The sequence below is a fragment of the Cherax quadricarinatus genome, chromosome 2, assembly GCF_038502225.1.
Source record: "Cherax quadricarinatus isolate ZL_2023a chromosome 2, ASM3850222v1, whole genome shotgun sequence".
NCBI classification, from domain to species: domain Eukaryota; kingdom Metazoa; phylum Arthropoda; class Malacostraca; order Decapoda; family Parastacidae; genus Cherax; species Cherax quadricarinatus.
In genome coordinates, this window is record NC_091293.1 from 10,026,253 (window position 1) to 10,048,752 (window position 22,500).

Consider the following 22,500-nt stretch of genomic DNA (forward strand, 5'->3'; position numbering starts at 1 on the left):
GACAAATGACAATTCAGATGTGACATCAGGAAATTCAAAGTCAGGCGCAGACAAGGGGATGGTAAGCAACAACGGAGACATGCCGTACACGAAGGCCCTATCAGACCCACGTGGGGCTAGGGAAAAGACGATGAGCACACTAAGATCAAGCGACAGGTCCGAAGACAATGAAGGTTTGTTATATGCAGAGATTCTAACAGCCAACTGCAGTAGCAAGGGACAGCTGGTCAGGAAAGACAGTTCACTGAGAATAGAAGTTTCAGATATGACAGGGACTGAAGGCAAGAACATGTCAATGGAAGGAAATAAAATGCCTCAGAGGAAGCAGATGGAGACTCAGTGGGAGGAGGAAAGGGCGAGGTCAGTTTTTGTGTATGGGCTCCATGAAGCCAAGGGGGCCAACTTTGAAGAAATAAAACAGGAGGAGAAAAAAATGATTGAAGGCATCATGAAAACAATAGGGGAGGGCAATATGACCCAGGTGACAAATTTTCAGAGAATTTTGTGGTTTGCGAGTGGAAGGATATGGCCTGTCAGAGTAACTTTCAAGGAAGAATCAGTTCGAACCAGGATTCTGCAAGAGAAAGCAAGACTGAGGGACAAAGAGGGGTACCAGAGAGTATACCTCGACCACGACAGAACACAAGAAGAAAGGACTACACTGAAAGAGAGGGTACAGAGACGCAAGGAGGAACGAGAAGCAATGAAAATGAGCAGGACCCAGACACAGGAGGAAGGGCAAACACACCCCACAGAATCTCTCACCAAAAGACTCCACCCGCGACATTCCCAACGCAACTGAGCAACCTATACTACAACCCACTCACTGTTCCCTCTGCCACCAACCCCCATATCACAAACCTCACCCCAACAGCTGTCCCTTATGGGCATTCTGACCCCACCCCCATCAACACAAACCTCACCTACACCACAGCCCCATATAGGCCCCCACCAAGGCTCTCGCTCCCCCAACCCCAATATACTTGCATGACCACAATGATAGAAAAGAAACTAAAGGTTTGGTACACAAACGCGGATGGAATAACGAATAAACATGAGGAGTGGAATGAAAGAATCAGTGAAAAATCCCCAGACATCAAAGCAGTCACAGAAACAAAACTCGCTGAGACAATAACAGACACAATCTTCCCAACAGGATATCAGATCCTGAGGAAAGATAGAAGGAGTAGAGGGGGAGGAGGGGTTGCACTGCTCATAAAACACCAATGGGGATTTGAGGAAATGGAAGGCATGGACATGATTGGAGAAAGAGACTACATTGTAGGTACAATTCAGTCCGGAGAACATAAAGTTGTCATTGGAGTGATGTATAACCCACCACAGAACTGCAGGAGGCCAAGAGAGGAGTACGAAGAAAACAACAGGGTGATGGTGGACACACTGGCTGAGGTGGCAAGAAGAGCTCACTCGAGTAGAGCAAAGTTACTGGTAATGGGCGATTTCAACCACAGGGAGATCGACTGGGCAAACCTGGAGCCACATGGGGGTCCCGAAACATGGAGAGCCAAGATGATGGATGTGGTACTTGAAAACCTCATGCATCAACATGTCAGGGACACAACCAGAGAGAGATGGGAGGATGAGCCAGCAAGACTGGATCTTGTGTTCACCCTGAGCAGTTCAGACATTGAGGACATCACTTACGAGAGGCCCCTTGGAGCTAGCGATCATGTGGTTCTGAGTTTTGACTATATAGTAGAGTTACAAGTGGAGAAGGTAACAGGAACTGAAGGGGACAGGCCAAACTATAAAAGGGGGGACTACACAGGTATGAGAAACTTCCTGCAGGAGGTTCAGTGGGACAGAGAAATTGTAGGAAAATCAGTAAACGAGATGATGGAATATGTGGCAACAAAGTGCAAGGAGGCAGAGGAAAGTCTTGTTCCCAAGGGAAACAGAAATAATAGGAAGACCAAAACGAGTCCTTGGTTTACCCGAAGGTGTAGGGAGGCAAAAACTAAGTGCAACAGAGAATGGAAAAGGTACAGGAGGTATAGGACCCAGGAAAACAAGGAGATTAGTAGAAGAGCCAGAAACGAGTATGCGCAGATAAGGAGGGAGGCCCAGCGACAGTATGAAAACGACATAGCATCGAAAATCAAATCTGACCCGAAACTGCTGTATAGCCACATTAGGAGGAAGACAACAGTCAAGGACCAGGTGATAAGGCTGAGGAAAGAAGGTGGAGAACTCACAAGAAACGATCAAGAGGTATGTGAGGAGCTCAACACGAGATTTAAGGAAGTATTTACAGTAGAGACAGGAAGGACTCTGGGGGGACAGACCAGATGGGGACACCAACAAGGAATACACCAACAAGTGTTGGACGACATACATACAGATGAGGAGGAGGTGAAGAAACTCCTAAGGGACATCGATACCTTAAAGGCAATGGGACCGGACAACATCTCTCCGTGGGTCCTTAGAGAGGGAGCAGATATGTTGTGCGTACCACTTACCACAATCTTCAACACATCCCTGGAAACTGGGCAACTACCTGAGGTATGGAAGACGGCAAATGTAGTTCCCATTTTCAAAAAAGGAGACAGAAAAGAGGCACTAAACTATAGACCTGTGTCATTGACGTGTATAGTATGCAAAATTATGGAGAAGATTATCAGGAGGAGAGTGGTGGAGCACCTGGAATGGAACAGGAGTATAAATGCCAACCAGCACGGATTCACGGAAGGCAAATCCTGTGTCACAAACCTTCTGGAGTTTTATGATAAAATAACAGAAGTAAGACAAGAGAGAGAGGGGTGGGTTGATTGCATCTTCTTGGACTGCAAGAAGGCCTTTGACACAGTTCCTCACAAGAGATTAGTGCAGAAGCTAGAGCATCAGGCGCATATAACAGGAAGGGCACTGCAATGGATCAGAGAATAACTGACAGGGAGGCAACAACGAGTCATGGTACGTAATGATGTATCACAGTGGGCACCTGTGACGAGCGGGGTCCCACAGGGGTCGGTCCTAGGACCAGTGCTATTTTTGGTATATGTGAACGACATGACGGAAGGGTTAGACTCAGAAGTGTCCCTGTTTGCAGATGATGTGAAGTTAATGAGGAGAATTAAATCTGATGAGGACCAGGCAGGACTTCAAAGAGACCTGGACAGACTGGACACCTGGTCCAGCAAATGGCTTCTCGAATTTAATCCTGCCAAATGCAAAGTCATGAAGATAGGGGAAGGGCACAGAAGACCACAGACAGAGTATAGGCTAGGTGGCCAAAGACTGCAAACCTCACTCAAGGAGAAAGATCTTGGGGTGAGTATAACACCGAGCATGTCTCCGGAAGCACACATCAATCAGATAACTGCTGCAGCATATGGGCGCCTGGCAAACCTGAGAACAGCATTCCGACACCTTAGTAAGGAATCATTCAAGACACTGTACACCGTGTATGTCAGGCCCATATTGGAGTATGCAGCACCTGTTTGGAACCCGCACTTGATAAAGCACGTCAAGAAACTAGAGAAAGTACAAAGGTTTGCAACAAGGTTAGTTCCAGAGCTAAGGGGAATGTCCTATGAAGAAAGATTAAGGGAAATCGGCCTGACGACACTGGAGGACAGGAGGGTCAGGGGAGACATGATAACGACATATAAAACACTGCGTGGAATAGACAAGGTGGACAAGGACAGGATGTTCCAGGGAGGGGACACAGAAACAAGAGGCCACAATTGGAAGTTGAAGACACAAATGAGTCAGAGAGATAGTAGGAAGTATTTCTTCAGTCATAGAGTTGTAAGGCAGTGGAATAACCTAGAAAATGACGTAGTGGAGGCAGGAACCATACACAGTTTTAAGACGAGGTTTGATAAAGCTCATGGAGCGGGGAGAGAGAGGGCCTAGTAGCAACCGGTGAAGAGGCGGGGCCAGGAGCTAGGACTCGACCCCTGCAACCACAAATAGGTGAGTACAAATAAGTGATTACACACACACACACACACACATTTTACAAAATTAAATTTAATTTAATTATTATTCAATTATCAGGTACATCAAATATTTACCCCTGGCCATATAATTTTTTACCCCCCCCCCCAGGGGTAAATTTACCCCTGGTTGAGTATCACTGTGTAATATAGACACATCCCTCAGTATTTTGCGGGCAATTTTTTATCAAAAGACTTTTAACTGTATCAAGATTTTTAAATACAACTTTGATATTAAAATTATTAAGTAGATTAAATTTGTGCACCCATGACCATCCTGCGGACGGTAGTGCAAGAGTATATGGATACACAAAAGTCCTAGGAACTAGGCCCCAAAAGGGTTAACAGGTGTACATCTGGATTTATATCTACAGTTCCCTTATCTGTTACAAGCAAATTTAGGAAATTTGCTTAGTATATCTGGTATCTTATTTTCATTACAAAGACATCTTGACATGTCACATAAGTTATTACGCTGCCTCTATATTCCTCAATATATGGACAATTAAGCACATAGTGTTCAAGAGAGTGACCATATGCTTGATCACATAATTTACATTTAGTTTGATCATCATCTGTGTGTCTCCCAAACTGCCAGAAGTACTTGTAACCAAGCCTAAGCCTGGCCACTACAACATCAGTCAGTCTGTTCACATTGCAAGTTGCTCCATAAAGATACTTATCTTAAGTAGAGAAGGCATATCATTCAAGTTTTCATGGTAAGGGAGAACTAATATATTTTTAGTAAAATAAAGTTGACTCTCCCTTTTTGAATTGTAAAAAGTATTTCTAGTTATTTTAAAGGGTATATCAATTATGTTTCTTGGGTATTTTAGAACATTAGCTATTTCAAAAATTTTGGAGATTTCTTCATCGGTATTTTCATCACTCTTCGTCGGTATTTTCATCAATGTAAAAACGTTGATGAGAATACCGACAGTTTAACTCTATCATGATGTGAAGAATAAAAGTGTACATAGGAACAGTTATTTGTGGGTTTTCTGTAAATTTAAAATTTAAAATCACTGTTACCCTTAATAACTGAAATATCTAGGAAGGCAATGAATTATTTTCTTCGAATTCATCAGTAAAATTTATTGAATGAGCTAAGCTATTTCAGTTAACAAGGAAATGGTTTATATTTACATTCTTAGGCATTAGACACAAAATATAATCAACATATCTATACCACTTAGCTCTATTAGGAAGGATTGTGTTAAGCAATCTTGTTTCAAAAAACTCTAGGTATAAATTAATAAGAACAGGTGAGAAAGGATATCCCATCGCCATACCAAACTTTCGAGTGTAAAACTCGTCATTAAAAACAAATTTTGCATCAACAATACAAAGTTTAATAAGTTTGATGATAGTAGGAACTGGCAATGGTAAATCGTAATTAGCAAGTTCTTCAGACAAGAAACTTAATAAATAATTAACTGGAGCTTTTGTAAACAAGGAAGTAACATCAAGGCTAACCATGTTAAAATCATTTAAGTCAGTCAAGGTGCTTAATTTATCCATTAAATCTATGTTGTTTTGAACATTAAAATTATGCCTTCCTGTTAACCTTTCATTTCATAGTTCCCTGATAATGTGAGAAGTCACGAAAGCGATTGGAATTTCACTATTTTTTCACAGTGGCTGTTTTGCATATTGTGATATCACCTGTTTACTGTGATCTTATTGCATTAATGGATACCACACGACTCTTCAGAATGTTCTCGGTAAGCTTCCTAATCATATTTCTTTTGTTTCCAAGTTTTCTTCTGCACTGATCAAGTCACACAAGCTTAAAATTCGACTTAATTTTTTAAAAATCTGTTTGAATGAACAAGTTCTGCCCAAGTCTCTTTTACCCAGTATCATCCTTGACATGAGAGATCGTCCCTTTGGTGATTTTATAAGAATTATTCTTCAGAAACATTGAAATTACTAAAATACAGGAGAAGGAAGCATTCAAAATATTGAGAAACAAAAAAATACTCCTTTCATCAGGCCATTCCATCAAAATGGAAACAGTATGTTAGATCACTGCTATAATAAACTCAGAAGAATTTCTAAAGAGCTTAAAACAAACTGGAAAGAAAATTAGACATTTTAATTGAAAACATTGATTGGACAAAGCATGCTAATAACAATTTTGTAATTAACTTATCAGATGAAATATTAAATAAAAATACAACTGCTGCTCTAGGTTTCGGTTCTAAGTTTTGCAACTTAAAAAAAAAAAAAAACTTGATAATGTTGAAATTGCAAAAGCCTTTTGTAACTTAGAATAATAATCCGATTTATCCACTGGTGAAATTAATATTATCAAGGGGATGGTATATAGCTCTATGTTAAAACAAAATATTCCCAGTTGCCCTCAAATATTCTTTGAGTCTTATGATACATTATCAACTATAAAAAAATGCATCTTGCTAAAACAGATAATGTAAATGCAATAGTTATTTTGAAAGAAACTGATTAAAGGAATAATCTCTTAGATGATACATCAATTTATTCTAAACTTAGAAACAATCCCTTAGAAACTGTTAACAGTAATTTCAATAAAACAATAAAACTTCTACTAAAAGGCAAATATAAATTAACTAAATAATTTACTTCCGTTAATACATCTTTACCCTACATGTATGGATTAATAAAAACACACAAACCAGGTAATCAAGTCAGACCAATTATTATTTATAAATTTATAAATTTTAGCATACATACAGAGGTACAAAAAATACAGGTAAGAGCAGCATGCCAAAGCCACTTACATGCATAGCATTACGGGCTGGCTTAAAATTAACTTAAGATTAACTAAGCAATGATGAAATCAGTGATAAAACATTATTGTAAACAGATTACTATAAAGCACAAATGAGTATTACAAAGACAGGTCATATGGTTGCTTGCATTGCTGTACATTCACGTAGTGTATTTAAAAAAAATAACAAAGTTAGGTTTAACATTTATGTGATATAATTGTGAATAACATATAGGATATACAATTTATAAGGTTCAGTTATTCAGTATTTATTTGGTTTTGAGTGAGTAAGTGATCTTTGAGAAGAGACTTGAATTTATAAACAGGTAGTGTTTCTTTTATATTTACAGGTAATGAATTCCAGATTTTAAGGCCTTTTATGTGCATTGAGTTTTTGCATAGCGTGAGATGGACACGAGGAACATCAAAGAGTGATCTGTGCCTTGTGTTATGGTCATGTGTTCTGTTGAGGTTGGCAAGGAGATGTTTGAGGGGAGGGTTAATATCAGAGTTAAGTGTTCTATGTATGTAATAGGTGCAATAATAAGTATGGATGTTTTGTATGGTGAGTAGGTTGAGTGTTTTGAATATTGGTGGAGTGTGCTGCCTGTAGTGAGAATTTGTTATCATTCTAACTGCAGCCTTTTGTTGGGTAATTAGTGGTCTGAGATGGTTAATTGTTGTTGAGCCCCATGCACAAATTCCATAGGTGAGATAGGGGTAAATAAGAGAGTGATATAGGGCCAGGAGGGCTGACTGTGGAACATAGTACCGTATCTTCGATAGTATGCCTACAGTCTTGGAAATTTTCTTAGAAATTTGTTGTATATGTGTATGAAATTTGAGTCTATTATCGAGGTGGATTCCTAAGAATTTTCCCTCTGTTAGCTTTGTGATAGGTGATCCGTTTATCGTTATGTTAAGAGGTACATCTGTAGCTCTGTTACCAAACTGAATGAAGTAGGTTTCGTCAATGTTTAGTGTAAGTTTGTTAGTCCTCATCCAGGTAGATATTTTCTGTAATTCGGTGTTTACAGTATTGGCTAGCGTGACTGGGCTCGGGTGAGAGAAGACGTATGTGGTGTCATCTGCAAAAAGTGTTTGTTTGAGTAATTGCGAAGCATTTGGTAGGTCATTTATGTATAGGAGAAAGAGAAGAGGGCCAAGGACACTTCCCTGTGGGACACCAACTGTAATTGGTTGTGCGGAAGAGCTTGCCCCATTTGCGTACACATACTGGCTTCTGTTGCTGAGGTATGACTTGAGGTAGTTGAGGGAGTGTCCTCTAATACCATAGTGTGACAATTTTACGTGGAGCAAGTCATGGTCAACTGTATCAAAAGCTTTACGTAAGTCAATGAAGATCCCCAGTGGGACTTCTTTTTTCTCTATTGCAGTGTATATATGTTCTAGCATGTGTATAATAGCATCATTAGTATTTTTATTAGGCCTGAATCCAAATTGGCAGGGGTTGAGAATGTTATGGGAGATGAGGTAGGAGTAGATTCGTTTATGAATTAATTTTTCGAAGATTTTTGAGAGAGGGTGTAAATTGGATATTGGCCTATAGTTATTCAACTCTGTTTGGTCTCCTCCTTTATGGATCGGGGTGACCCTTGCTATTTTGAGAACTGTAGGGAAGGTGGAGGATTCAATGGATTTGTTAAAGAGTGTTGCAATGATTGGTGATAGTACTTGTGACGCTTTTTTGTATATAAAGGGTGGTAAGGTATTTAAATCTCCTGCCTTGTTTTTCAGTGCGTTGATAATAAGGGAGACTTCGTATGGGTTAGTCGGAGCTAGGAACAGTGTGTTCGGGTATTTGCCAGTGAGGTAGTCATTTGGTGGGGTATCTGAGCTTGGGATATTATTGGCAAGGTTTTGACCTATAGTGGAGAAGAAATCATTGAGTCTGTTTGCTGTTTCTGTTGGTGGGAGTTGGGGTTCATCTGATTTTGCTAATTTTATTTCGCTATGTCGTGATATCTTTTTTGTTCCCAGAATTTCTGATAGGGTCTTCCAGGTCTTTTTTATATCACCTCGTAAGTTGGATAATCTGTTCTCATAATACAATTTTTTGTGCCCTTCTTATCAGGCTGGTTAGGATTGACGAGTAACGTTTTGTTTGGTCTCTGGTTATGTGACCCATTCTGTACTGTTTTTCATATCGGTGTTTTGTATTTATGGATTTGAGAATGCTGGGTGTTAGCCAGGGACTGTTCAGTCTCTTAGCTGTCATCTGTTTAGTTTTTTTAGGGCAGTGCTTGTTATAAAGGTATTGGGTCTTTTTTAGAAAATTATTAAAACATTCGTCAATATCTGTATAGATTTCTAGCTCAGTGTGCCAGTCAATGTTTGTTACTGCTGTTGTGAAGTTATTAATGGCTGCCTCATTGTGAAGTCTGAAGGTGACTTTAGTAGGTTCAGTTTCTTATAAATTATCTAAATGGCATGTTGATACTTGAAGATTGAGACACTAATGCAGCATATGGGAATCTTTATTCAGGAAACGTTTCGCCACACAGTGGCTTCATCAGTCCAATACAAAGAGGAAGGCGTAAGGAGAGGAGGAGAATGAGGTAATCAGTCCCTCAACCTGGAGTCGCTGTGTTCAGTCCATCAATCTTGTAGAATGTACAGCATAGGGCCGTAGACGTGGCTTATATACTGTAGTGAGGTGAGGTGAAGCAGGTGGAGGCGGGGTCATAGTGGTACCATCCACTAGTCGAAGTAGGTCTTCGTCCAAAGGTTGAACAAGTGTTGAAGAATTCTTTGTAACAAGATCCCATGATGCTGCAGTGTCTGACAGTTGTGATGAATGGTTTGAAAAACCGACAAGTTGAAGATTGAGACACTAATGCAGCATATGGGAATCCACTATAGATCTTGTTACAAAGAATTCTTCAACACTTGTTCAACCTTTGGACGAAGACCTACTTCGACTAGTGGATGGTACCACTATGACCCCGCCTCCACCTGCTTCACGTCACCTCACTACAGTATATAAGCCACGTCTACGGCCCTATGCTGTACATTCTACAAGATTGATGGACTGAACACAGCGACTCCAGGTTGAGGGACTGATTACCTCATTCTCCTCCTCTCCTTACGCCTTCCTCTTTGTATTGGACTGATGAAGCCACTGTGTGGCGAAACGTTTCCTGAATAAAGATTCCCATATGCTGCATAAGTGTCTCAATCTTCAACTTGTCGGTTTTTCAAACCATTCATCACAAATGTTGATACTTTGAGCCCATTTGGAAAAATTTCTAAATTTAATGTTAAAAACAACATAACACACAAAAATATCATCAACATAACACATAATATCACCAACATAACACAATATCATCAACATAACACATAATATCACCAACATAACACAATATCATCAACATAACACATAATAGTACCAACATAACACAATATAATCAACATAACACATAATATCATCAACATAACACATAATATCATCAACATAACACAATATCATATCACCAACATAACATCAACATAACACATATCATCAACATAACATAACATAACACAATATCATCAACATAACACATAATATCATCAACATAACACATAATATCACCAACATAACACAATATCAACATAACACATAATATCATCAACATAACACATAATATCATCAACATAACACATAATATCATCAACATAACACAATATCAACATAACACATAATATCACCAACATAACACAATATCAACATAACACATAATATCATCAACATAACACATAATATCATCAACATAACACAAAATATCATCAACATAACACATAATATCACCAACATAACACAAAATATCATCAACATAACACATAATATCATCAACATAACACAATATCATCAACATAACACATAATATCATCAACATAACACATAATATCACCAACATAACACAATATCATCAACATAACACATAATATCATCAACATAACACATAATATCATCAACATAACACATAATATCATCAACATAACACATAATATCATCAACATAACACATAATATCACCAACATAACACAATATCAACATAACACAATATCATCAACATAACACATAATATCATCAACATAACACATAATATCATCAACATAACACATAATATCACCAACATAAAACAAAATATCATCAACATAACACAAAATATCATCAACATAACACACAATATCATCAACATAACACATAATATCATCAACATAACACATATCATCAACATAACACAAAATATCACCAACATAACACATAATATCATCAACATAACACATAATACCATCAACATAACACAAAATATCACCAACATAACACATAATATCATCAACATAACACATAATACCATCAACATAACACATAATATCACCAACATAACACATAATATCATCAACATATCTATACCACTTAGCTCTATTAGTAAGGATTATGTTAAACCATCTTGTTTAAAAAAACTCCATGTATAAATCATAAAGAACAGGTGAGAGAGGATTTCCCATCGCCATACCAAACTTCTGAGTGTAAAACTCGTCATTAAACTCATGCATCAACAATACAAAGTTTAATAAGTTTAACGATAGTAAGAACTAGCAATGGTAAATTGTAATTATCTCAGTAAAACTTGCGTTTGTTTATTGTTAAATTATTGTAAACTTATCTAAAATAAATTTAGTTGGATTATGCTAAATTAAATTATGCTTGTTACAATAAGGTTAGATTAGTTTTCTATGGTTCTTTCGATACAAAATTATTAATTTTTACATTAACATAAATGAAAAAAATATATATTTAAACGTAAAAGAGAAAATTTTAGAAAGGACTTAATTTTAAAAATTTTAAATGAGTTCTTGCTTATATATATATATATATATATATATATATATATATATATATATATATATATATATATATATATATATATATATATATATATATATATATAATATATAGGTGTGTGGACCAGGTGTTTACAGTGAAACATATAAGTGAACAGTATTTAGATAAGGCTAAAGAGGTCTTTGTGGCATTTATGGATTTGGAAAAGGCGTATGACAGGGTGGATAGGGGGGCAATGTGGCAGATGTTGCAAGTGTATGGTGTAGGAGGTAGGTTACTGAAAGCAGTGAAGAGTTTTTACGAGGATAGTGAGGCTCAAGTTAGAGTATGTAGAAAAGAGGGAAATTTTTTCCCAGTAAAAGTAGGCCTTAGACAAGGATGTGTGATGTCACCATGGTTGTTTAATATATTTATAGATGGGGTTGTAAGAGAAGTAAATGCGAGGGTCTTGGCAAGAGGCGTGGAGTTAAAAGATAAAGAATCACACACAGGGTGGGAGTTGTCACAGCTGCTCTTTGCTGATGACACTGTGCTCTTGGGAGATTCTGAAGAGAAGCTGCAGAGATTGGTGGATGAATTTGGTAGGGTGTGCAAAAGAAGAAAATTAAAGGTGAATACAGGAAAGAGTAAGGTTATGAGGATAACAAAAAGATTAGGTGATGAAAGATTGAATATCAGATTGGAGGGAGAGAGTATGGAGGAGGTGAACGTATTCAGATATTTGGGAGTGGACGTGTAAGCGGATGGGTCTATGAAAGATGAGGTGAATCATAGAATTGATGAGGGAAAAAGAGTGAGTGGTGCACTTAGGAGTCTGTGGAGACAGAGAACTTTGTCCTTGGAGGCAAAGAGGGGAATGTATGAGAGTATAGTTTTACCAACGCTCTTATATGGGTGTGAAGCATGGGTGATGAATGTTGCAGCGAGGAGAAGGCTGGAGGCAGTGGAGATGTCATGTCTGAGGGCAATGTGTGGTGTGAATATAATGCAGAGAATTCGTAGTTTGGAAGCTAGGAAGAGGTGCGGGATTACCAAAACTGTTGTCCAGAGGGCTGAGGAAGGGTTGTTGAGGTGGTTCGGACATGTAGAGAGAATGGAGCGAAACAGAATAACTTCAAGAGTGTATCAGTCTGTAGTGGAAGGAAGGCGGGGTAGGGGTCGGCCTAGGAAGGGTTGGAGGGAGGGGGTAAAGGAGGTTTTGTGTGCGAGGGGCTTGGACTTCCAGCAGGCATGAGTGAGCGTGTTTGATAGGAGTGAATGGAGACAAATGGTTTTTAATACTTGACGTGCTGTTGGAGTGTGAGCAAAGTAACATTTATGAAGGGATTCAGGGAAACCGGCAGGCCGGACTTGAGTCCTGGAGATGGGAAGTACAGTGCCTGCACTCTGAAGGAGGGGTGTTAATGTTGCAGTTTAAAAACTGTAGTGTAAAGCACCCTTCTGGCAAGACAGTGATGGAGTGAATGATGGTGAAAGTTTTTCTTTTTCGGGCCACCCTGCCTTGGTGGGAATCGGCCAGTGTGATAATATAATATATATATATATATATATATATATATATATATATATATATATATATATATATATATATATATATATATATATATATGTATATATATAAATATATATATATATATATATATATATATATATATATATATATATATATATATATAAATATGCAAGAATGTATATATACAATACGTTCATAGTAAACAGGTAATATCAAAATGCCAAACAACAACTGTGAAAAAGAAGTGAAGTGCCACGCCAACAAAATGTAAAAATAACGGAATAGCAGAAGCTTAAGAGGCTGAGATATCAACTTACATACAACCTCGTGACGAATGGTTCTGAAAACCGACTAGTTGAAAAACTGAGACACTTATACAATTATGGAAATCTTTACTGAAGTAACGTTTCGCCACACAGTGGCTTCATCAGTCTTATACAAAGCTGGAAGGTATAAGGAGAGGAGGAGATTTAGGTAATCAGTCCCTCAGCCTGGAGTCGACGTGACCTACAAGATTGATGAACTGAACACATCGATTCCAGGCCGAGGGACTGATTACCTCAAACTCCTCCTCTCCTTACACATTCCAGCTTTGTATAAGACTGATGGAGTCACTGTGTGGCGAAACGTTACTTCAGTAAAGATTCCCATAGTTGCATAAGAGTCTCAGTTCCTCAACATACAACTTTACAACCCACACAGTATGACACAGATGGGTCAAGATACTTGTCAAGTTAACATTATGCGAGTCATGTCACACATGACCGAGTCATGTCACACATGACCAGCATAATAAGCTAGTGTTGGTGGAAGTGGTGACAGTGTTGTAAGCTAGTGTTGGTGATAGTGGTGACAGTGTTGTAAGCTAGTGTTGGTGGTAGTGGTGACAGTGTTGTAAGCTGGTGTTGGTGGTGGTGGTGACAGTGTTCTAAGCTAGTGTTGGTGGTAGTGGTGACAGTGTTGTAAGCTGGTGTTGGTGGTGGTGGTGACAGTGTTGTAAGTTAGTGTTGGTGGTAGTGGTAACAGTGTTGTAAGCTGGTGTTGGTGGTAGTGGTGACAGTGTTGTAAGCTAGTGTTGGTGGGAGCGGTGACAGTGTTGTAAGCTAGTGTTGGTGGTAGTGGTGACAGTGTTGTAAGCTAGTGTTGGTGGGAGCGGTGACAGTGTTGTAAGCTAGTGTTGGTGGTAGTGGTGACAGTGTTGTAAGCTAGTGTTGGTGGTAGTGGTGACAGTGTTGTAAGCTAGTGTTGATGGTAGTGGTGACACTGTTGTAAGCTAGTGTTGGTGGAAATGATGACAGTGTTGTAAGCTAGTGTTGGTGCAAGTGGTGACAGTGTTGTAAGCTAGTGTTGGTGGAAGTGGTGAGAGTGTTGTAAGCTAGTGTTGGTGGAAGTGGAAACAGTGTTGTAAGCTAGTGTTGGTGGAAGTGGTGACAGTGTTGTAAGCTAGTGTTGGTGGAAGTGGTGACAGTGTTGTAAGCTAGTGTTGGTGGTAGTGGTGACAGTGTTGTAAGCTAGTGTTGATGGTGGTAGTGACAGTGTTGTAAGCTAGTGTTGGGGGAAGTGGTGACAGTGTTGTAAGCTAGTGTTGATGGTGGTGGTGACAGTGTTGTAAGCTAGTGTTGGTGGAAGTGGTGACAGTGTTGTAAGCTAGTGTTGATGGTGGTGGTGACAGTGTTGTAAGCTAGTGTTGGTGGTTGTGGTGACAGTGTTGTAAGCTGGTGATGGTGGTGGTGGTGACAGTGTTGTAAGTTAGTGTTGGTGGTAGTGGTGACAGTGTTGTAAGCTGGTGTTGGTGGTAGTGGTGACAGTGTTGTAAGCTAGTGTTGGTGGGAGTGGTGACAGTGTTGTAAGCTAGTATTGGTGGTAGTGGTGACAGTGTTGTAAGCTAGTGTTGGTGGTAGTGGTGACAGTTTTGTAAGCTAGTGTTGATGGTAGTGGTGACAGTGTTGTAAGCTAGTGTTGGTGGAAGTGGTGACAGTGTTGTAAGCTAGTGTTGGTGGAAGTGGTGACAGTGTTGTAAGCTAGTGTTGGTGGAAGTGGTGACAGTGTTGTAAGCTAGTGTTGGTGGAATTGGTGACAGTGTTGTAAGCTAGTGTTGGTGGAAGTGGTGACAGTGTTGTAAGCTAGTGTTGGTGGTAGTAGTGACAGTGTTGTAAGCTAGTGTTGATGGTGGTGGTGACAGTGTTGTAAGCTAGTGTTAATGGAAGTGGTGACAGTGTTGTAAGCTAGTGTTGATGGTGGTGGTGACAGTGTTGTAAGCTAGTGTTGGTGGAAGTGGTGACAGTGTTGTAAGCTAGTGTTGATGGTGGTGGTGACAGTGTTGTAAGCTAGTGTTGGTGGAAGTGGTGACAGTGTTGTAAGCTAGTGTTGGTGGAAGTGGTGACAGTGTTGTAAGCTAGTGTTGGTGGAAGTGGTGACAGTGTTGTAAGCTAGTGTTGGTGGAAGTGGTGACAGTGTTGTAAGCTAGTGTTGGTGGTAGTGGTGACAGTGTTGTAAGCTAGTGTTGGTGGGAGTGGTGACAGTGTTGTAAGCTACTGTTGGTGGGAGTGGTGACATTGTTGTAAGCTAGTGTTGGTGGGAGTGGTGACAGTGTTGTAAGCTAGTGTTGGTTGTAGAGGTAACAGTGTTGTAAGCTAGTGTTGGTGGGAATGGTGACAGAATTGTCAGCTACTGTTGGTGGGAGTGGTGACACTGTTGTAAGCTAGTGTTGGTGGGATTGGTCAGAGAGTTGGAAGCTAGTGTTTGTGGTAGTGGTGAGAGTGTTGTAAGCTAGTGTTGGTGGTAGTGGTGACAGGGTTGTAAGCTAATGTTGGTGGCAGTGGTGACAGTGTTGTAAGCTAGTGTTGGTGGTAGTGGTGAGAGTGTTGAAAGCTAGTGTTGGTGGGAGTGGTGACAGTGTTGTAAGCTAGTGTTGGTGGTAGTGGTGACAGTGTTGTAAGCTAGTGTTGGTGGTAGTGGTGACATTGCTGTACGCTAGTGCTGGTGGTAGTGGTGACAGTGATGTAAACTAATGTGGGTGACAGTGGTAACAGTGGTGTCAGTGTTGTAAGTTAGTGATGGTGGTAGTGGTGAAAGTGTTGTAAGCTAGTGTTCGTTGCAGTGGTGACAGTGTTGTAAGCTAGTGTTGGTGGGAGTGGCGACAGTGTTGTAAGCTTGTGTTGGTGGTAGCGGTAACAGTGTTGTAAGCAAGTGTTGGTGGTAGTAGTGACAGTGTTTTATGCTAGTGTTGGTGGTAGTTGTGACAGTGTTGAAAGCTAGTGTTGGTGGTAGTGGTGAGAGTGTTGTAAGCTAGTGTTGGTGGTAGTGGTGACAGGGTTGTAAGCTAATGTTGGTGGCAGTGGTGGCAGTGTTGTAAGCTAGTGTTGGTGGTAGTGGTGAGAGTGTTGTAAGCTAGTGTTGGTGGTAGTGGTGACAGTGTTGTAACCTAGTGTTGGTGGTAGTGGTGACATTGTTGTAAGCTAGTGCTGGTGGTAGTGGTGACAGTGATGTAAGCTAGTGTGGGTGACAGTGGTAACAACGGTGACAGTGTTGGAAGTTAGTGATGGTGGTAGTGGTGAAAGTGTTGTAAGCTAGTGTTCGTAGCAGTGGTGACAGTGTTGTAAGCTAGTGTTGGTGGGAGTGGCGACAGTGTTGTAAGCTTGTGTTGGTGGTAGCGGTAACAGTGTTGTAAGCAAGTGTTGGTGGTAGTGGTGACAGTGTTGTAAGATAGTGTTGGTGGAAGTGGTGACAGTGTTGTAAGCTAGTGTTGCAGGTAGTGGTGATAGTGTTTTAAGCTAGTGCTGGTGGTAGTGGTGACAGTGTTGTAAGCTAGTGTTGGTGGTAGTGGTGACAGTGTTGTAAGATAGTGTTCGTGGCAGTGGTGACAGTGTTGTAAGCTAGTGTTGGTGGGAGTGGAGACAGTGTTGTAAGCTAATCTTGGTGGTAGTGGTGACAGTGATGCAACCTTGTGTTGGTGACAGTGGTGACAGTGTTCTAAGCTAGTGTTGGTGGTAGTGGTGACAGTGTTGTAAGCTAGTGTTGGTGGCAGTGGTGACAGTGTTGTAAGCTAGTGTTGGTAGGAGTGGTGACAGTGTTTTAAGCTAGTGTTGGTGGTAGTGGTGACAGTGTTGAAAGCTAGTGTTGGTGGTAGTGGTGAAAGTGTTGTAAGCTAGTGTTGAGGGTAGTGGTGACAGTGTTGTAAGCTAGCATTGGTGGTAGTGGTGGCAGTGTTGCAAGCTGGGGTTGGTGGGAGTGGTGACAGTGTTGTAATCTAGTGATGGTGGGAGTGGTGACAGTGTTGTAAGCTAGTGTTGGTAGGATTGGTGACAGTGTTGTAAGGTAGTATTGATGTTAGTGGTGTCAGTGTTGTAAGCTAGTGTTGGTGGCAGTGATCATAGTGTTGTAAGCTAGTGTTGGTGGTATTGGTGACAGTGTTGTAAGCTAGTGTTGGTGGTATTGGTGACAGTGTTGTAAGCTAGTGTTGGTGGTAGTGGTAACAGTGTTGTAAGCTAGTGTTGGTGGTGGTGGTGACAGTGTTGTAAGCTAGTGTTGATGGTAGCGGTGAAAGTGTAGTATGCTAGTGTTGGTGGAAGTGGTGACAGTGATGTAAGCTAGTGGTGGTGACAGTGGTGACAGTGTTGTAAGCTAATGTTGGTGGTAGTGGTGACAGTGTTGTAAGCTAGTGTTGGTGGATGTGGTGACAGTGTTGTAAGCTAGTGTTGGTGGCAGTGGTGACAGTGTTGTAAGCTAGTGTTGCTGGGAGTGGTGACACTGTTGTAACCTAGTGTTGGTGGAAGTGGTAACACTGTTGTAAGTTAGTGTTGGTAGTAGTGGTGACAGTGTTGTAAGTTAGTGTTGGTGGAAGTGGTGACAGTGTTGTAAGCTAGCGTTGGTGGTAGTGGTGACAGTGTTGTAAGCTAGCGTTGGTGGTAGTGGTGACACTGTTGTAAGCCAAAGTTGTTGGTGGTGGTGACATTGTTGAAAGCTCGTGTTGGTGGTAGTGGTGACAGTGTTGAAAGCTAGTGTTGGTGGTAGTGGTGGTAGTGTTTTAAGCTAGCGCTGGTGGTGGTGGTGACAGTGTTGTAAGCAAGTGTTGGTGGTAGTGGTGACAGTGTTGTAAGCTAGTGTTGGTGATGGTGGTGACAGTGTTGTAAGCTAGTGTTGGTGGTACTGGTGACAGAGTTGAAAGCCAGTGTTGGTGGTAGTGGTGACAGTGTTGTAAGCTAGTAGTGGTGGTGTTGGTGACATTGTTGTAAGCAAGTGTTGGTGGGGGTGGTGACAGTGTTGTAAGCTAGTGTTGGTGGTAGTGGTGACAGTGTTGTAAGCTAGTGTTGGTGGTAGTGGTGACAGTGTTGTAAGCTAGTGTTGGTGGTAGGGGTGACAGTGTTGTAAGCTAGTGTGGGTGGTAGTGGTGACAGTGTTGTAAGCTAGTGTTGGTGGAAGTGGTGACAGTGTTGTAAGATAGTGTTGGTGGGAGTGGAGACAGTGTTGTAAGCTAATGTTGGTGGTAGTGGTGACAGTGATGTAAGCTAGTGTTGGTGAAAGTGGTGACAGTGTTCTAAGCTAGTGTTGGTGGTAGTGGTGACAGTGTTGTAAGCTAGTGTTGGTGGCAGTGGTGACAGTGTTGTAAGCTAGTGTTGGTGGGAGTGGTGACAGTGTTGTAAGCTAGTGTTGGTGGTAGTGGTAACAGTGTTGTAAGCTAGTGTTGGAGGTAGTGGTGACAGTGTTGTAAGCTAGTGTTGATGGTAGTGGTGAAAGTGTTGTAAGGTAGTGTTGGTGGTAGTGGTGACAGTGTTGTAAGCTAGTGTTGGTGGTAGTGGTGGCAGTGTTGCAAGCTGGGGTTGGAGGTAGTGGTGACAGTGTTGTAAGCTAGTGTTTGTGGGAGTGGTGACAGTGATGTAAGCTAGTGTTGGTAGGAGTGGTGACACTGTTGTAAGCTAGTGTTGGGGGAAGTGGTAACAGTGTTGTAAGTTAGTGTTGGTGGCAGTGGTGACAGTGTTGTAAGCTAGTAGTTGTGGTGCTGGTGACATTGTTGTAAGCAAGTGTTGGTGGGGGTGGTGACAGTGTTGTAAGCTAGTGTTGGTGGTAGTGGTGACAGTGTTGTAAGCTAGTGTTGGTGATAGTGGTGACAGTGTTGTAAGCTAGTGTTGGTGGTACTGGTGACAATGTCGTAAGCTAGTGTTGCTGGTAGTGGTGACAGTGTTGTAATTTAGAGTTGGTGGTAGTGGTGACAATGTTGTAAGCTAGAGTTGATGGTAATGGTGACAGTATTGTAAGCTAGTGGTAGTGTAGGTGACAGTGTTGTAAGCTAGTCATGGTGGTAGTGGTGACAGTGTTGTAAGCTAGTGTTGTTGGTAGTGGGGACAGTGTTGTAAGCTAGAGTTGATGGTAATGGTGACAGTGTTGTAAGCTAGTGGTAGTGTTGGCGACAGTGTTGTAAGCTAGTGTTGGTGGTAGTGGTGACAGTGTTGTAAGCTAGTGTTGGTGGCAGGGGTGACAGTGTTATTAGCTAGTGTTGGTGGTAGTGGTGACAGTGTTGTAAGCTTGTGTTAAAGGTAGTGGTGACATTGTTGTAAGCTAGTGTTGGTGGAAGTGTTGACAGTGTTGTAAGCTACTGTTGGTGGTAGTGGTAAGAGTTGTAAGCTAGTGTTGGTGGTAGTGGTAACAGTGTTGTATGCTGGTGTTAATAGTAGTGGTGACAGTGTTGTACGCTAGTGTTTGTTGAATTGGTGACAGTGTTGTAAGCTAGTGTTGGTGGTAGTGGTGACACTGTTGTAAGTTAGTGTTGGTGGTAGTGGTGACAGTGTTGTACGCTAGTGTTTGTTGAATTGGTGACAGTGTTGTAAGCTAGTGTTGGTGGTAGTGGTGACACTGTTGTAAGTTAGTGTTGGTGGTAGTGGTGACAGGGTTGTAAGCTAATGTTTGTGGTAGTGGTGGCAGTGTTGTAAGCTAGTGTTGGTGGTAGTTGTGACAGTGTTGTAACCTAGTGTTCATGGGAGTTGTGACAGTGTTGTAAGCTAGTGTTGGTGGTAGTGGTGACAGTGTTGTAAGCTAGTGTTGGTGGTAGTGGTGACATTGTTGTAAGCTAGTGTTGGTGGGAGTGGTGACAGTGTTGCAAGCTAGAGTTGGAGGTAGCGGTGGTAGTGACGTAAGCTAGTGTTGGTGACAGTGGTGACAGTGTTGTAAGTTAGTGTTGGTGGTAGTGGTGAAAGTGTTGTAAGCTAGTGTTCATGGCAGTGGTGACAGTGTTGTAAGCTAGTGTTGGTGGGAGTGGTGACTGTGTTGTAATCATGTGTTGGTGGTAGTGGTAACAGTGTTGTAAGCAAGTGTTGGTGGTAGTGGTGACAGTGTTGTAAGCTAGTGTTGGTGTTTATGGTGACAGTGTTGTAAGCTAGTGTTGGTGGTAGTGGTAATAGTGTTGTAAGCTAGTGTTGGTGGCAGTGGTGGCAGAGTTTTAAACCAGTATTGGTGGCAGTGGTGAAAGTGTTGTAAGCTAGTGTTGGTGGTAGTAGTGATAGTGTTGTAAGCTAGTGTTGGTGGCAGTGGTGACAGTGTTGTAAGCTGGTGTTGGTGGTAGTGGTGACAGTGTTGTAAGATAGAGTTGGTGGGAGTGGTGACGGTGTTGTAAGCTAATGTTGGTGGTAGTGGTGACAGTGATGTAAGCTAGTGCTGGTGGCAGTGTTGTAAGCTAGTGTTGGTGGTATTGGTGACAGTGTTGTAAGCTAGTGTTGGTGGGAGTGGTGACAGTGTTGTAAGCTAGTGTTGGAGGCAGTGGTGACAGTGTTGTAAGCTAGTGTTGGTGGCAGTAGTGACAGTGTTGTAAGTTAGTGTTGGTGGTAGTGGTGACAGTGTTGTAAGCTAGTGTTGGAGGGAGTGGTGACAGTGTTGTATACCGGTATTGTATACCATTTTGATGTTCATCTTGTCAGACACTGCAACACGTGGCATCTTGGTACAGAAAACACCTTGGACAAGTTTTTCAAGTGAGAAGTGTTGGATCTGAGAGGGACATGACCTCTCAGTGGCCTCTCACTACTACTACTACTACTACTACTACTACTACTACTACTACTACTACTACTACTACTACTACTACTACTACTACTACTACGACTACTACTACCCTGCACCTCTCCTTCCGACAGTATTTAAGTCTCCGCACTGTCGCTTGATCTTCAGATAGTTCCTGACTATGGAACTGAACTTCTCCAGGCCGAGGGACTGACAACCTCAAATTCTACGACTTTAAGGGTGATGGACTGATTACATCGTCTTCACATCTCTACTGTTCCTGCCTACTTTCTGTATTCGACTGAAGAAGCCTACTGTGTAGGCGAAACGTTTCGGAATAAAGTTGTCTAACTGTTGCATATGTGTCTTACCTAACAACCTGTCGGTATTGTATACCATTTTGATGTTCATCTTGTAAGCTAGTGTTGGTGGTAGTGGTGACAGTGTTGTAAGCTAGTGTTGGTAGTAGTGGTGACAGTGTTGTAAGCTATTGTTGATGGTAGAGGCGACAGTGTTCTAAGCTAGTGTTGGTGGCATTGGTGACAGTGTTGTAAGCTAGTGTTGGTGGGAGTGGTGACAGTGTTGTAAGTTAGTGATGGTGGTAGTGGTAACAGTGTTGTAAGCTAGTGTTGGTGGTAGTGGTGACAGTGTTGTAAGCAAGTGTTGTTGGTAGTGGTGAAAGTGTTGTAAGGTAGTGTTGGTGGTAGTGGTGACAGTGTTGTAAGCAAGTGTTGTTGGTAGTGGTGAAAGTGTTGTAAGCTAGAGTTGGTGTTAGTGGTGACAGTGTTGTAAGCTAGTGTTGGCGGTAGTGGTGACACTGTTGTAAGCTAGAGTTGGTGTTAGTGGTGACAGTGTTGTAAGCTAGTGTTGGTGGTGGTGGAGACAGTGATGTAAGCTAGTGTTGGCGGAAGTGGTAACAGTGTTGTGAGCTAGAGTTGGTGCTAGTGGTAACAGTGTTGTAAGCTAGTGTTGGTGCTAGTGGTAATAGTGTTGTAAGCTAGTGTTGGAGGTGGTGGTGACAGTGTTGTAACCTAGTGTTGGTGGCAGTGGTAACAGTGTTGTAAGCAAGTGTTGGTGGTAGTTGTAACAGTGTTGTAAGCTAGTGTTGGTGGAAGTGGTGGCAGTGTTGTAAGCTAGAGTTGGTGGTAGTTGTGACAATGTTGTAAGCTAGATTTTATGGTAATGGTGACAGTGTTGTAAGCTAGTGGTAGTGTTGGTGACAGTGTTGTAAGCTAGTGTTGGTGGTAGTGGTGACAGTGTTGTAAGCTAGTGTTGGTGGTAGTGGTGATAGTGTTGTAAGCTAGAGTTGATGGTAATGGTGACAGTGTTGTAAGCTGGTGTTGGTGGTAGTGGTGACAGTGTTGGAAGCTTGTGTTGGCGGTAGTGGTGACATTGTTGTAACCTAGTGTTGGTGGAAGTGTTGACAGCG

The 22,500-nt window shown here is 41.3% G+C and overlaps 1 protein-coding gene across 2 annotated transcripts in view; it reads left to right on the forward strand.

Annotated features, from left to right (window-relative positions):
* Positions 1–22,500, forward strand: part of LOC128704862 (cytochrome P450 3A11) — a 119,677-nt gene that overhangs the window by 17,922 nt on the left and 79,255 nt on the right. The window contains exon 2 of one of the 2 annotated variants that reach the window (XM_070087232.1): positions 5,601–5,686. The exons of the other annotated variant lie outside the window; for it this stretch is intronic. The gene's annotated coding sequence lies outside the window, so the exon portion shown is untranslated. The remainder of the gene's footprint in view (positions 1–5,600; positions 5,687–22,500) is intronic. 2 annotated transcript variants of the gene reach the window in all.